This window comes from Heterodontus francisci, chromosome 16 (genome assembly GCF_036365525.1).
Source record: "Heterodontus francisci isolate sHetFra1 chromosome 16, sHetFra1.hap1, whole genome shotgun sequence".
NCBI classification, from domain to species: domain Eukaryota; kingdom Metazoa; phylum Chordata; class Chondrichthyes; order Heterodontiformes; family Heterodontidae; genus Heterodontus; species Heterodontus francisci.
The window spans coordinates 94,774,406-94,788,922 of NC_090386.1; positions in this window are offsets into that span (position 1 = coordinate 94,774,406).

Genomic DNA, 14,517 nt, shown 5'->3' on the forward strand with positions numbered 1-14,517 from the left:
TTCTCTGCACCTGGTTACTATGCTGCTGTTTTCTGTACACATGTTTCCTGTGCACCTGTTCTCTGTGCATCAGCTTACTTCGCCCCTCTTTTGGTGCACCTGTTTACTCTGATCCTGCCTTCTGTGCACCTGTTTACTGTGCACCTGTTTTATGTGCTCTTGTTTACTGTGCACCTCTTCTGAGCCCCTGTTTACTGTGCACCTGTTTACAGTACACCTGTTTTCTGTGCATCTGTTTACTGTGCACCTGTTGGCTGTTCACCTGTTTTCTGTGCACCTGTTTACTGAACAGGTGTATCCTGTGCTCTTGTTTATTGTGCACTTGTTTTCTGTCCACCTGTTTACTGTGCAGCTGTATTCTGTGCAAGTGTTTACTGTACACATGTTCACTGTACAACCATTTTCTGTGCACCTGCTTACTGTGCACCAGCCTTCTTTTCTCCCATTTACAGTGCACCTGTTTTCTGTGCCCCTGTTTACTGTGCACCTGTTTTCTGTGCCCCTGTTTACTGTGCACCTGTTTTCTGTGCACCATTTTGCTGTGCAATTTTTTCTTTGCACGTGCTTTCTGTGCACCCGTTTACTGTGCACCTGTTTACTGCACACCTATTTACTGTACACCTGTTTGCTGTACACTAATTTACTGTCCACCTGTTTTCTGTGCACCCGTTTTCTGTGCGCCTGTTTACTATGCACCTGTATCCTGTGCTCTTGTACAATGTGCACCTGTTTACTGTCCACCTGTTTACTGGACACGTGTTTTCTGTGCACTGTGCATCTGCCTTCTTTTCTCCCATTTACAGTGCACCTGTTTGCTTTGCACCTGTCTTCTGTGCAGCTGTTTACTGTGCACCTGTTTTCTGTGCCCCTGTTTAGAACAAAGAACAAAGAACAAAGAAAATTACAGCACAGGAACAGACCCTTCGGCCCTCCAAGCCTGCGCTGATCCAGATCCTCTATCTAAACATGTCACCTATTTTCTGAGGGTCTGTATCTCCTTGCTTCCTGCCCATTCATGTATCTGTCCAGATACATCTTAAAAGACGCTATTGTGCCCGCGTCTACCACCTCCGCTGGCAACGCATTCCAGGCACCCACCACCCTCTGCGTAAAGAACTTTCCACGCATATCCCCCCTAAACTTTTCCCCTCTCATTTTGAACTCGTGACCCCTAGTAATTGAATCCCCCACTCTGGGAAAAAGCTTCTTGCTATCCAGCCTGTCTATACCTCTCATGATTTTGTACACCTCAATCAGGTCCCCCCTCAACCTCTGTCTTTCTAATGAAAATAATCCTAATTTACTCAACCTCTCTTCATAGCTAGCGCCCTCCATACCAGGCAACATCCTGGTGAACCTCCTCTGCACCCTCTCCAAAGCATCTACATCCTTTTGGTAATGTGGCGACCAGAACTGCACGCAGTATTCCAAATGTGGCCGAACCAAAGTCCTATACAACTGTAACATGACCTGCCAACTCTTGTACTCAATACCCCGTCCGATGAAGGAAAGCATGCTGTATGCCTTCTTGACCACTCTATTGACCTGCGTTGCCACCTTCAGGGAACAATGAACTTTAACACCCAAATCTCTCTGTACATCCATTTTCCCCAGGACTTTTCCATTTACTGTATAGTTCACTCTTGAATTGGATCTTCCAAAATGCATCACCTCGCATTTGCCCTGATTGAACTCCATCTGCCATTTCTCTGCCCAACTCTCCAATCTGTCTATATTCTGCTGTATTCTCTGACAGTCCCCTTCACTATCTGATTACTGTGCACTTGTTTTCAATGCACCTATTTACAGTAAACCTGTTTCTGTGCTCTTGTTTACTATGCACCTGTTTACTCTACATCCGTTTACTGTGCACCTGTTTTCTGAGCACCTGTTTACTCTGAATCTCTCTTCTGTGCTCCTGTTTTCTGTGCACCCTTTAAATGTGCAATTTTTTTCTTTGCACGTGTCTACTGTGCACCTGTTTACTGTGCACCTGTTTACTGCACACCTGTTTACTGCGCACCTGTTTACTGCACACCTGTTTACTGCGCACCTGTTTACTGTGCAGCTGTTTGCTTTTCAACTGTTTTCTGTGCACCTGTTTACTGTACACCTTTTTCTCTGCACCTATCAGGGAACTCCTCTTTGCTGACGATGCTGCATTAGCTTCTCACACTGAAGAGTTGCTGCAGAGACTCATCGACAGGATGCGGCTGCCTGTAACGAATTTGGCCTAACCATCAGCCTCAAAAAAACGAACATCATGGGACAGGACGTCAGAAATGCTCCATCCATCAATATTGGTGACCACGCTCTGGAAGTGGTTCAAGAGTTCACCTACCTAGGCTCAACTATCACCAGTAACCTGTCTCTCGATGCAGAAATCAACAAGCGCATGGGAAAGGCTTCCACTCCTATGTCCAGACTGGCCAAGAGAGTGTGGGAAAATGGTGCACTGACACGGAACACAAAAGTCCGACTGTATCAAACCTGTGTCCTCAGTACCTTGCTCTATGGCAACGAGGCCTGGACAACGTATGTCAGCCAAGAGCGACGTCTCAATTCATTCCATCTTCGCTGCCTCCGGAGATTCCTTGGCATCAGGTGGCAGGACCGTACTACCAACACAGAAGTCCTCGAGGCGGCCAACATCCCCAGCCTATACACGCTACTGAGCCAGCGGCGCTTGAGATGGCTTGGCCATGTGAGTCACACGGAAGATGGCAGGATCCTCAAGGTCACATTGCACAGCGACCTCATCATTGGTATCAGACCCACCGGCCGTCCATGTCTCCGCTTTAAAGACGTCTGCAAACGTGACATGAAGTCCTGTGACATTGATCACAAGTCATGGGGGTCAGTTGCCAGCAATTGCCAGAGATGGCGGGCAGCCATAAAGACGGGGCTAAAGTGTGGCAAGTCGAAGAGACTTAGCAGTTGGCAGGAAAAAAGACAGAAGCACAAGGGGAGAGCCAACTGTGTAACAGCCCCGAAAACCAATTTTATCTGTTGCACCTGTGGAAGAGTCTGTCACTCTAGAATTGGCCTTTATCGTCACTCCAGGCGCTGCTTCACAAACCACTGACCACCACCAGGCGCTTACCCATTGTCTCTCGATACAAGGAGGCCAAAGAAGAAGAATTTACTGTGCACCTGTTTTCTGTGCACCTATCTTCTGTGCACCTATTTACTGTGCTCCCATTTACAGTGCTCCTGTTTACTGTGTACCTCTTTTCCGTGCAGCTGTTTCCTGTCCATGTGTTTCCTGTGCACCTGTTCACTGTGCATCTGTTTACTGTGCACCTGTTTTCTCCACACCTGGTTACTGTGCCCCAGTTTTCAGTGCACCTGTGTGCTGTACACCTGTTTACAGTACACCTGTTTTCTGTGATGCTGTTTTCAATGCACCTATTTACTGTGCTCCTGTTTACTGAACACCTGTTTACTGTGCACCTGTTTAGTAAACACCTGTTTTCTGTGCACCTGATTTCTGTGCCCCTGTTTACTGTGCACCGGTTTACTGTACACCTGTTTTCTGTGCACCTGTTTTCTTTTCCACTGTTTTCTATGCATCTGTCTTCTGTGCAACCTTTGAATGTGCAATTTATTTCTTTGCTTGTGTTTACTGTGCACCTGTTTACTGTACACCTGTTTACCGTATGCCAATTTACTGTCCACTTGTTTACTGTGTACCTGTTTTCCATGCACCTGTTTGCTATGCACCTGTTTTCAGTGCACCTATTTACTGTGCTCCTGTTTATTGTGCTCTTGTTTACTGTGCACCTCTTTACTCTACACCCGTTTTCGGTGCACCTGTTCACTTTGCACCTGCTTCTTTTCTCCTCTTTACATTGCACCTGTTTTCCGTGCCCCTATTTACTGTCCAGCTGTTTGCTGTGCACCTGTTTTTTGTGCACCTGTTTACTGTGCACCAGTTTTCTGTGCTCCTGTTTACAGTACACCTGTTTACTGTGCTCTTGTTTACTATGCACCTGTTTACTCTACATCCGTTTTCTGTGCATCTGTTTCATGTGCACCTATTTTCAATGCACTTATTTACTGTGCTCCTGTTTACTGAACACCAGTTTTCTGTGCACCTGTTTTCTGTGCCCCTGTTTACTGTGCACCTGTTTAGTAAACACCTGTTTTCTGTGTACCTGATTTCTGTGCCCTTGTTTACTGTGCACCGGTTTACTGTACACCTGTTTTCTGTGCACCTGTTTTCTGTGCCCCTGTTTTCTTTTCCACTGTTTTCTATGCATCTGTCTTCTGTGCAACCTTTGAATGTGCAATTTATTTCTTTGCATGTGTTTACTGTGCACCTGTTTACTGTACATCTGTTTTCTGTGCACCTGTTTACTGTACACCTGTTTACCATATGCCAATTTACTGTCCACTTGTTTACTGTGTACCTGTTTTCCATGCACCTGTTTGCTATGCACCTGTTTTCAGTGCACCTATTTACTGTGCTCCTGTTTATTGTGCTCCTGTTTACTATGCACCTGTTTACTCTGCACCCATTTTCTGTGCACCTGTTCACTGTGCACCTGGCATCTTTCCTCCTGTTTACATTGCACCTGTTTTCTGTGTACCTGTTTTCTCTGCACCTTGTTATTGTACACCTGTTTACCGTGCACCTGTTTACTGTGCACCTGCCTTCTTTTCTCCCGTTTACTGTGCACCAGTTTAATGTGCACCTGTCTTGTGTGCCCCTGTTCCCTGTGCATCTGTTTTCTGTGCACCTGTCTTCTGTGCCCCTGTTTTCTGTGCACCTGTGTGCTCTACACATGTTTGCGGTTCACCTGTTTTCTGTGCAGCTGTTTACTACACACCTTTTTACTGTACACCTGTCTTCTGTGCACCTGTTTACTGTGCACCTGTTTTCTGTGCCCCTGTTTACAGTGCACCTGTTTTCTGTGCACCTGTTTACTGTGCACCTGTTTTCTATGCACCTGTTTACTGTACACCTGTTTTCTGTGCACCTGTTTTCTGTGCACCTGTTTACAGTGCACCTGTTTCCTGTGCACCTGTTTTCTATGCACCAGTTTTCTGTCCACCTGTTTGCTGTGCACCTGTTTTCTGTGCACCTGTTTACAGTGCAGCTATTTACTGTCCTCCTGTTTGCTGTGCACCTGTTTTCAGTGCAGCTATTTACTGTACACCTGTTTTCTGTTCACCTGTTTTCTGTGCACCTGTTTTCTGTGCACCTGTTTATAGTGCACCTGTTTCCTGTGCACCTGTTTTCTATGCACCTGTTTTCTGCGCACCAGTGTTCTGTGCACCTGTTTTCTGTGCACCTGTTTACTGTGCACCTGTTTACTGTCCTCCTGTTTGCGGTGCACCTGTTTTGAGTGCAGCTATTTACTGTACACCTGTTTTCTGTGCACCTATTTTCTGTTCTCCTGTTTACTGTTACACCTTTTTCTGTGCACCTCTTTTCTGTGCCACTGGGTTTTTTTGCCACTGTTTTCTGTGCATCTGTTTCCTGTGCACCTGTTTTCTGAGCACCTGTTTACTCTGCATCTGTCTTCTGTGCTCCTGTTTGCTGTGCTAACTTTAAAGGTGCAATTTTTTTCTTTGCACATGTTTGCTGTGCTCCTTTTTACAATACACTTGTTTTCTGTGCACCTATTTACTGTGCACCAGTTTACTGTACACCTATTTACTGTGCTCTCATTTACTGTGCTCTTGTTTACTGTGCACCTCTTTTCTGTGCAGCTGTTTCCTGTGCACCTGTTTTCTGTGCACCTGTTTACTATGCACCTGTCTTCTGTGCACCTATTTACTGTGCTCCTGCTTACTGTGCTCTTGTTTACTGTGCACCTCTTTTCTGTGCACCTGTTTTCTCTGCACCTGGTTACTGTGACCCTGTTTTCTGTGCACTTGTGTGCTGGACACCTGTTTACAATACACCTGTTTTCTGTACAGCTGTTTTCAGTGCACCTACTTACTGTGCTCCTGTTTACTGTGCTCTTGTTTACTATGCACCTGTTTACTCTACTCCCATTTTCTGTGCACCTGTTTACTGTGCACCTGCCTTCTTTTCTCCTGTTTACTGTGCACATGTTTAATGTGCACCTGTTTACTGTGCACCTGTATTCAGCGCACCTGTCTTCTGTACTCCTGTTTTCTTTGCACCTGATTACTGTTCCCCTGTTGACTTTACGCCTGTTTACAGTATCCATGTTTTCTGTGCCCCTGTTTACTGTGCACCTGTTTACTATGCACCTGTCTTCTGTGCACCTATTTACTGTGCTCCTGCTTACTGTGCACCTCTTTTCTGTGCACCTGTTTTCTCTGCACCTGGTTACTGTGACCCTGTTTTCTGTGCACTTGTGTGCTGTATACCTGTTTACAATGCACCTGTTTTCTGTACAGCTGTTTTCAGTGCACCTACTTACTGTGCTCCTGTTTACTGTGCTCTTGTTTACTATGCACCTGTTTACTCTACTCCCATTTTCTGTGCACCTGTTTACTGTGCACCTGCCTTCTTTTCTCCTGTTTACTGTGCACATGTTTAATGTGCACCTGTTTACTGTGCACCTGTATTCAGCGCACCTGTCTTCTGTACTCCTGTTTTCTTTGCACCTGATTACTGTTCCCCTGTTGACTTTACGCCTGTTTACAGTATCCATGTTTTCTGTGCCCCTGTTTACTGTGCACCAATTTACTGTGCCGTGCTTACTGTGCCCTTGTTTTCTGTGCACCTGTTTTCTGCGCACCTGTTTACTGTGTGCCTGTTTTCTGTACACCTGTATCCTGTGCTCTTGTTTATTGTGCACCTGTTTTCTGTCCACCTGTTTACTGTGCTGCTGTAATCTGTGCAGGTAGTTTACTGCACGCCTGTTTACTGTCCACCTGTTTACTGGACACCTGTTTTCTGTGCACCTGTTCACTGTACACCTGTTCACTGTACACCTGTTTTCTGTGCACCTGCTTACTGTGTACCTACCTTCTTTCCTTCCGTTTACAGTGCACCTGTTTTCTGTGCACCTGTTTACTGTGCAGCTGTATTCTGTGCATGTGCTTACTGTATGCCTGTTTACTGGACACCTGTTTTCTGTGCAACTATTTTATGTGCACCTGTTTTCTGTGCAACTGTTCTATGTGCACCTGTTTACTGTGCACCTGTTTTCTGTGCACCTGTTTTATGTGCACCTGTTTACTGTGCACCTCTTTTGTGTGCACCTGTTTTCTGTGCAACTGTTTTCTGTGCACCTGTTTACTGTGCACCTCTTTTCTGTGCACCTGTTTACTGTGCACCTCTTTACTGTGCACCTGTTTTCTGTGCAATTGTTTTCTGTGCAACTGTTTTATGTGCACCTGTTTACTGTGCACCTCTTTTCTATGCACCTGTTTACTGTGCACCTGTTTTCTGTGCAATTGTTTTCTGTGCAACTGTTTTATGTGCACCTGTTTACTGTGCACCTCTTTACTGTGCACCTGTTTTCTGTGCAATTGTTTTCTGTGCAACTGTTTTATGTGCACCTGTTTACTGTGCACCTCTTTTCTATGCACCTGTTTACTGTGCACCTGTTTTCTGTGCACCTGTTTTCAGTGCACCTATTTACTGTGCTCTTGTTTACTATGCACCTGTTTACTCTTCACCCATTTTCTGTGCACCTGTTTACTGTACACATGCCTTCTTTTCTCCTGTTTACTGTGCACCTGTTGAATGTGCACCTGTTTACTGTGCACATGGTTTCTGTGCACCTGTCCTCTGCGCACCTGTTTACTGTCCACCTGTTTTTGGGCATCTGTTTACTGTGCACCTGTTTTCTGTGCACCTTTGTACTGTACACCTGTCTTCTGCACACCTGTTTACTGTACACCTGTTTTCTGTGCACCTTTGTACTGTGCACCTGTCTTCTGCACACCTGTTTACTGTACACCTGTTTTCTATGCACCTTTGTACTGTGCACCTGTCTTCTGCACACCTGTTTACTGTACACCTGTTTTCTATGCACCTTTGTACTGTGCACCTGTCTTCTGCACACCTGTTTACTGTACACCTGTTTTCTGTGCACCTTTGTACTGTGCACCTGTCTTCTGCACACCTGTTTACTGTACACCTGTTTTCTATGCACCTTTGTACTGTGCACCTGTCTTCTGCACACCTGTTTACTGTACACCTGTTTTCTGTGCACCTTTGTACTGTGCACCTGTCTTCTGCACACCTGTTTACTGTACACCTGTTTTCTGTGCACCTTTGTACTGTGCACCTGTCTTCTGCACACCTGTTTACTGTCCACCTGTTTTTGGGCATCTGTTTACTGTGCACCTGTTTTCTGTGCACCTTTGTACTGTACACCTGTCTTCTGCACACCTGTTTACTGTACACCTGTTTTCTGTGCACCTTTTTACTGTACACCTGTTTTCTGTGTATCTGTTTACTGTACATCTGTTTTCTGTGCACCTGTTTACTGTACACCTGTTTACCATATGCCAATTTACTGTCCACTTGTTTACTGTGTACCTGTTTTCCATGCACCTGTTTGCTATGCACCTGTTTTCAGTGCACCTATTTACTGTGCTCCTGTTTATTGTGCTCCTGTTTACTATGCACCTGTTTACTCTGCACCCATTTTCTGTGCACCTGTTCACTGTGCACCTGGCATCTTTCCTCCTGTTTACATTGCACCTGTTTTCTGTGTACCTGTTTTCTCTGCACCTTGTTATTGTACACCTGTTTACCGTGCACCTGTTTACTGTGCACCTGCCTTCTTTTCTCCCGTTTACTGTGCACCAGTTTAATGTGCACCTGTCTTGTGTGCCCCTGTTCCCTGTGCATCTGTTTTCTGTGCACCTGTCTTCTGTGCCCCTGTTTTCTGTGCACCTGTGTGCTCTACACATGTTTGCGGTTCACCTGTTTTCTGTGCAGCTGTTTACTACACACCTTTTTACTGTACACCTGTCTTCTGTGCACCTGTTTACTGTGCACCTGTTTTCTGTGCCCCTGTTTACAGTGCACCTGTTTTCTGTGCACCTGTTTACTGTGCACCTGTTTTCTATGCACCTGTTTACTGTACACCTGTTTTCTGTGCACCTGTTTTCTGTGCACCTGTTTACAGTGCACCTGTTTCCTGTGCACCTGTTTTCTATGCACCAGTTTTCTGTCCACCTGTTTGCTGTGCACCTGTTTTCTGTGCACCTGTTTACAGTGCAGCTATTTACTGTCCTCCTGTTTGCTGTGCACCTGTTTTCAGTGCAGCTATTTACTGTACACCTGTTTTCTGTTCACCTGTTTTCTGTGCACCTGTTTTCTGTGCACCTGTTTATAGTGCACCTGTTTCCTGTGCACCTGTTTTCTATGCACCTGTTTTCTGCGCACCAGTGTTCTGTGCACCTGTTTTCTGTGCACCTGTTTACTGTGCACCTGTTTACTGTCCTCCTGTTTGCGGTGCACCTGTTTTGAGTGCAGCTATTTACTGTACACCTGTTTTCTGTGCACCTATTTTCTGTTCTCCTGTTTACTGTTACACCTTTTTCTGTGCACCTCTTTTCTGTGCCACTGGGTTTTTTTGCCACTGTTTTCTGTGCATCTGTTTCCTGTGCACCTGTTTTCTGAGCACCTGTTTACTCTGCATCTGTCTTCTGTGCTCCTGTTTGCTGTGCTAACTTTAAAGGTGCAATTTTTTTCTTTGCACATGTTTGCTGTGCTCCTTTTTACAATACACTTGTTTTCTGTGCACCTATTTACTGTGCACCAGTTTACTGTACACCTATTTACTGTGCTCTCATTTACTGTGCTCTTGTTTACTGTGCACCTCTTTTCTGTGCAGCTGTTTCCTGTGCACCTGTTTTCTGTGCACCTGTTTACTATGCACCTGTCTTCTGTGCACCTATTTACTGTGCTCCTGCTTACTGTGCTCTTGTTTACTGTGCACCTCTTTTCTGTGCACCTGTTTTCTCTGCACCTGGTTACTGTGACCCTGTTTTCTGTGCACTTGTGTGCTGGACACCTGTTTACAATACACCTGTTTTCTGTACAGCTGTTTTCAGTGCACCTACTTACTGTGCTCCTGTTTACTGTGCTCTTGTTTACTATGCACCTGTTTACTCTACTCCCATTTTCTGTGCACCTGTTTACTGTGCACCTGCCTTCTTTTCTCCTGTTTACTGTGCACATGTTTAATGTGCACCTGTTTACTGTGCACCTGTATTCAGCGCACCTGTCTTCTGTACTCCTGTTTTCTTTGCACCTGATTACTGTTCCCCTGTTGACTTTACGCCTGTTTACAGTATCCATGTTTTCTGTGCCCCTGTTTACTGTGCACCTGTTTACTATGCACCTGTCTTCTGTGCACCTATTTACTGTGCTCCTGCTTACTGTGCACCTCTTTTCTGTGCACCTGTTTTCTCTGCACCTGGTTACTGTGACCCTGTTTTCTGTGCACTTGTGTGCTGTATACCTGTTTACAATGCACCTGTTTTCTGTACAGCTGTTTTCAGTGCACCTACTTACTGTGCTCCTGTTTACTGTGCTCTTGTTTACTATGCACCTGTTTACTCTACTCCCATTTTCTGTGCACCTGTTTACTGTGCACCTGCCTTCTTTTCTCCTGTTTACTGTGCACATGTTTAATGTGCACCTGTTTACTGTGCACCTGTATTCAGCGCACCTGTCTTCTGTACTCCTGTTTTCTTTGCACCTGATTACTGTTCCCCTGTTGACTTTACGCCTGTTTACAGTATCCATGTTTTCTGTGCCCCTGTTTACTGTGCACCAATTTACTGTGCCGTGCTTACTGTGCCCTTGTTTTCTGTGCACCTGTTTTCTGCGCACCTGTTTACTGTGTGCCTGTTTTCTGTACACCTGTATCCTGTGCTCTTGTTTATTGTGCACCTGTTTTCTGTCCACCTGTTTACTGTGCTGCTGTAATCTGTGCAGGTAGTTTACTGCACGCCTGTTTACTGTCCACCTGTTTACTGGACACCTGTTTTCTGTGCACCTGTTCACTGTACACCTGTTCACTGTACACCTGTTTTCTGTGCACCTGCTTACTGTGTACCTACCTTCTTTCCTTCCGTTTACAGTGCACCTGTTTTCTGTGCACCTGTTTACTGTGCAGCTGTATTCTGTGCATGTGCTTACTGTATGCCTGTTTACTGGACACCTGTTTTCTGTGCAACTATTTTATGTGCACCTGTTTTCTGTGCAACTGTTCTATGTGCACCTGTTTACTGTGCACCTGTTTTCTGTGCACCTGTTTTCTGTGCACCTGTTTTATGTGCACCTGTTTACTGTGCACCTCTTTTGTGTGCACCTGTTTTCTGTGCAACTGTTTTCTGTGCACCTGTTTACTGTGCACCTCTTTTCTGTGCACCTGTTTACTGTGCACCTCTTTACTGTGCACCTGTTTTCTGTGCAATTGTTTTCTGTGCAACTGTTTTATGTGCACCTGTTTACTGTGCACCTCTTTTCTATGCACCTGTTTACTGTGCACCTGTTTTCTGTGCAATTGTTTTCTGTGCAACTGTTTTATGTGCACCTGTTTACTGTGCACCTCTTTACTGTGCACCTGTTTTCTGTGCAATTGTTTTCTGTGCAACTGTTTTATGTGCACCTGTTTACTGTGCACCTCTTTTCTATGCACCTGTTTACTGTGCACCTGTTTTCTGTGCACCTGTTTTCAGTGCACCTATTTACTGTGCTCTTGTTTACTATGCACCTGTTTACTCTTCACCCATTTTCTGTGCACCTGTTTACTGTACACATGCCTTCTTTTCTCCTGTTTACTGTGCACCTGTTGAATGTGCACCTGTTTACTGTGCACATGGTTTCTGTGCACCTGTCCTCTGCGCACCTGTTTACTGTCCACCTGTTTTTGGGCATCTGTTTACTGTGCACCTGTTTTCTGTGCACCTTTGTACTGTACACCTGTCTTCTGCACACCTGTTTACTGTACACCTGTTTTCTGTGCACCTTTGTACTGTGCACCTGTCTTCTGCACACCTGTTTACTGTACACCTGTTTTCTATGCACCTTTGTACTGTGCACCTGTCTTCTGCACACCTGTTTACTGTACACCTGTTTTCTATGCACCTTTGTACTGTGCACCTGTCTTCTGCACACCTGTTTACTGTACACCTGTTTTCTGTGCACCTTTGTACTGTGCACCTGTCTTCTGCACACCTGTTTACTGTACACCTGTTTTCTATGCACCTTTGTACTGTGCACCTGTCTTCTGCACACCTGTTTACTGTACACCTGTTTTCTGTGCACCTTTGTACTGTGCACCTGTCTTCTGCACACCTGTTTACTGTACACCTGTTTTCTGTGCACCTTTGTACTGTGCACCTGTCTTCTGCACACCTGTTTACTGTCCACCTGTTTTTGGGCATCTGTTTACTGTGCACCTGTTTTCTGTGCACCTTTGTACTGTACACCTGTCTTCTGCACACCTGTTTACTGTACACCTGTTTTCTGTGCACCTTTTTACTGTACACCTGTTTTCTGTGTATCTGTTTACTGTGCACCTGTTTTCTATGCCCCTGTTTTCTATGCCCCTGTTTTCTTTGCCACTGTTTTCTGTGCATCTGTTTCCTGTGCACCTGTTTTCTGAGCACCTGTTTACTCTGCATCTTTCTTCTGCCTCCTGTTTTCTGGGCACCCTTTAAATGTGCAATTTTTTTTTCTGTGCACCCTTTTACTGTGCACCTGTTTACTGCACACCTGTTAACTGTACAGCTGTTTACTGTATGCCAATTTACTGTGCACCTGTTTGCATTTCATCTGTTTTCTGTGCCTCTGTTTTCAATGCACCTATTTACTGTGCACCTGTTTACTGTGCACCTGTTTACTGTACACCTGTTTACTGTGCACCTGTTTACTGTGCACCTGTTTTCTGTGCACCTGTTTACTGTGCACCTGTTTTCTGTGCACCTGTTTACTGTACACCTGTTTACTGTGCACCTGTTTACTGTGCACCTGTTTTCTGTGCACCTGTTTACTGTGCACCTGTTTTCTGTGCACCTGTTTACTGTGCACCTGTTTTCTGTGCACCTGTTTACTGTGCACCTGTTTTCTGCGCACCTGTTTTCTGTGCATCTCTTTCCTGTGCATCTGTTTTCTAGGCACCTCCTTGCTCTGCATCTATCTTTTGTGCTCCTGTTTAGTGTGCACCCTTTTACTGTGCAATTCTCTTCTTTGCATATGTTTATTATGCACCTGTTTACTGTGCATCTGTTTACTGTGCACCTGTTTACTGTGCACCTGTCTTCTATGCCCCTGTTCTCTGTGCAGCTGTTTTCTGTGCAGCTGTATACGCTGCACCTGTATGCTGTGCACCTGGTTTCTGCGCTCCTGTTTACTGTGCATCGTGTTTCCAGTGCACCTGTTTTCTATGCACCTGCTTACTCTGCATCTATCTTCTGTGCTCCTGTTTACTGTGCACCCTTTTCCTGTGCAATTTTCTTCTTGGCACGTGTTTACTGTGCACCTCATAACTGTACATCTGTTTACTGTGCCCCTGTTTTCTTTGCCCATGTTTTTCTGTGCACCTGTTTACTGTACATCTGTTTTCTGTGCACCTGTTTACTGTGCTCCCGTTTACTGTGCTCTTGTTTACGGTGCACCTATTTTCTTTGCAGCTGTTTACTGTACACCTGCTTGCTATGCACCTGCTTTCAGTGCACCTATTCACTGTGCTCCTGCTTACTGTGCACCTGTTTACTCTAGACCTGTTTTCTGTGCACCTGCCTTCTTTTCTCCTGTTTATATTGCACCTTTTTTCTGTGTACCTGTTTTCTTTGCCCCATTTTCTGCGCACCTATTTACTGTGCTCCCGTTTACTGTGCACCTGTTTTCTTAGCCGCTGTTTTCTGCGCACCTATTTACTGCGCTCCCGTTTACTGTTCACCTGTTTACTGTGCACCTGTTTTTTGTGCATCTGTTTTCTGTGCTCCTGTTTTCTTTGCCCCTGTTTTCTGTGCACCTATTTACTGCGCTCCCGTTTACTGTTCACCTGTTTACTGTGCACCTGTTTTTTGTGCATCTGTTTTCTGTGCCCCTGTTTCCTTTGTCCATGTTTACTGTGCTCCTTTTTACTATGCATCTGTCTTTGTGCTTCTTGTATTTTTTCTGTGCTCCTGTTACTGTGCACCTGTTCGTTTGCTCATATTTACTGTGCTGCTGTTATTCTGCTCCTGTTTCTGTGCTGCTGTTTACTCTGCTCTTGTTATTGTGCTCCTGAAACTGTACTCCTGTTCCCTAAGGCAGTCAGTGGTAACAGTTAGTACGGATTCATTCAAATGTAAATGCAATAGTGTTCTTTCAGGAAATAACATTTTAGGAAAGTCTATCAGTAATTTGAGGCAGGACATGTGGTGCGTGTGACATGTTTGGAAGGAGCAGGTGACTTTTGACCGATGGTTCCCAAAACTCTCCACCACTGGAGGTTTTCCTCACCTCAGGTCTGGCTCTGTTGGAGACTCATTGATAGAGATTGATCACTGTGATTACTTGATATCTCCATTATCATTGGAACATGTGGCTACCAGGATGGTAGAAAGAGA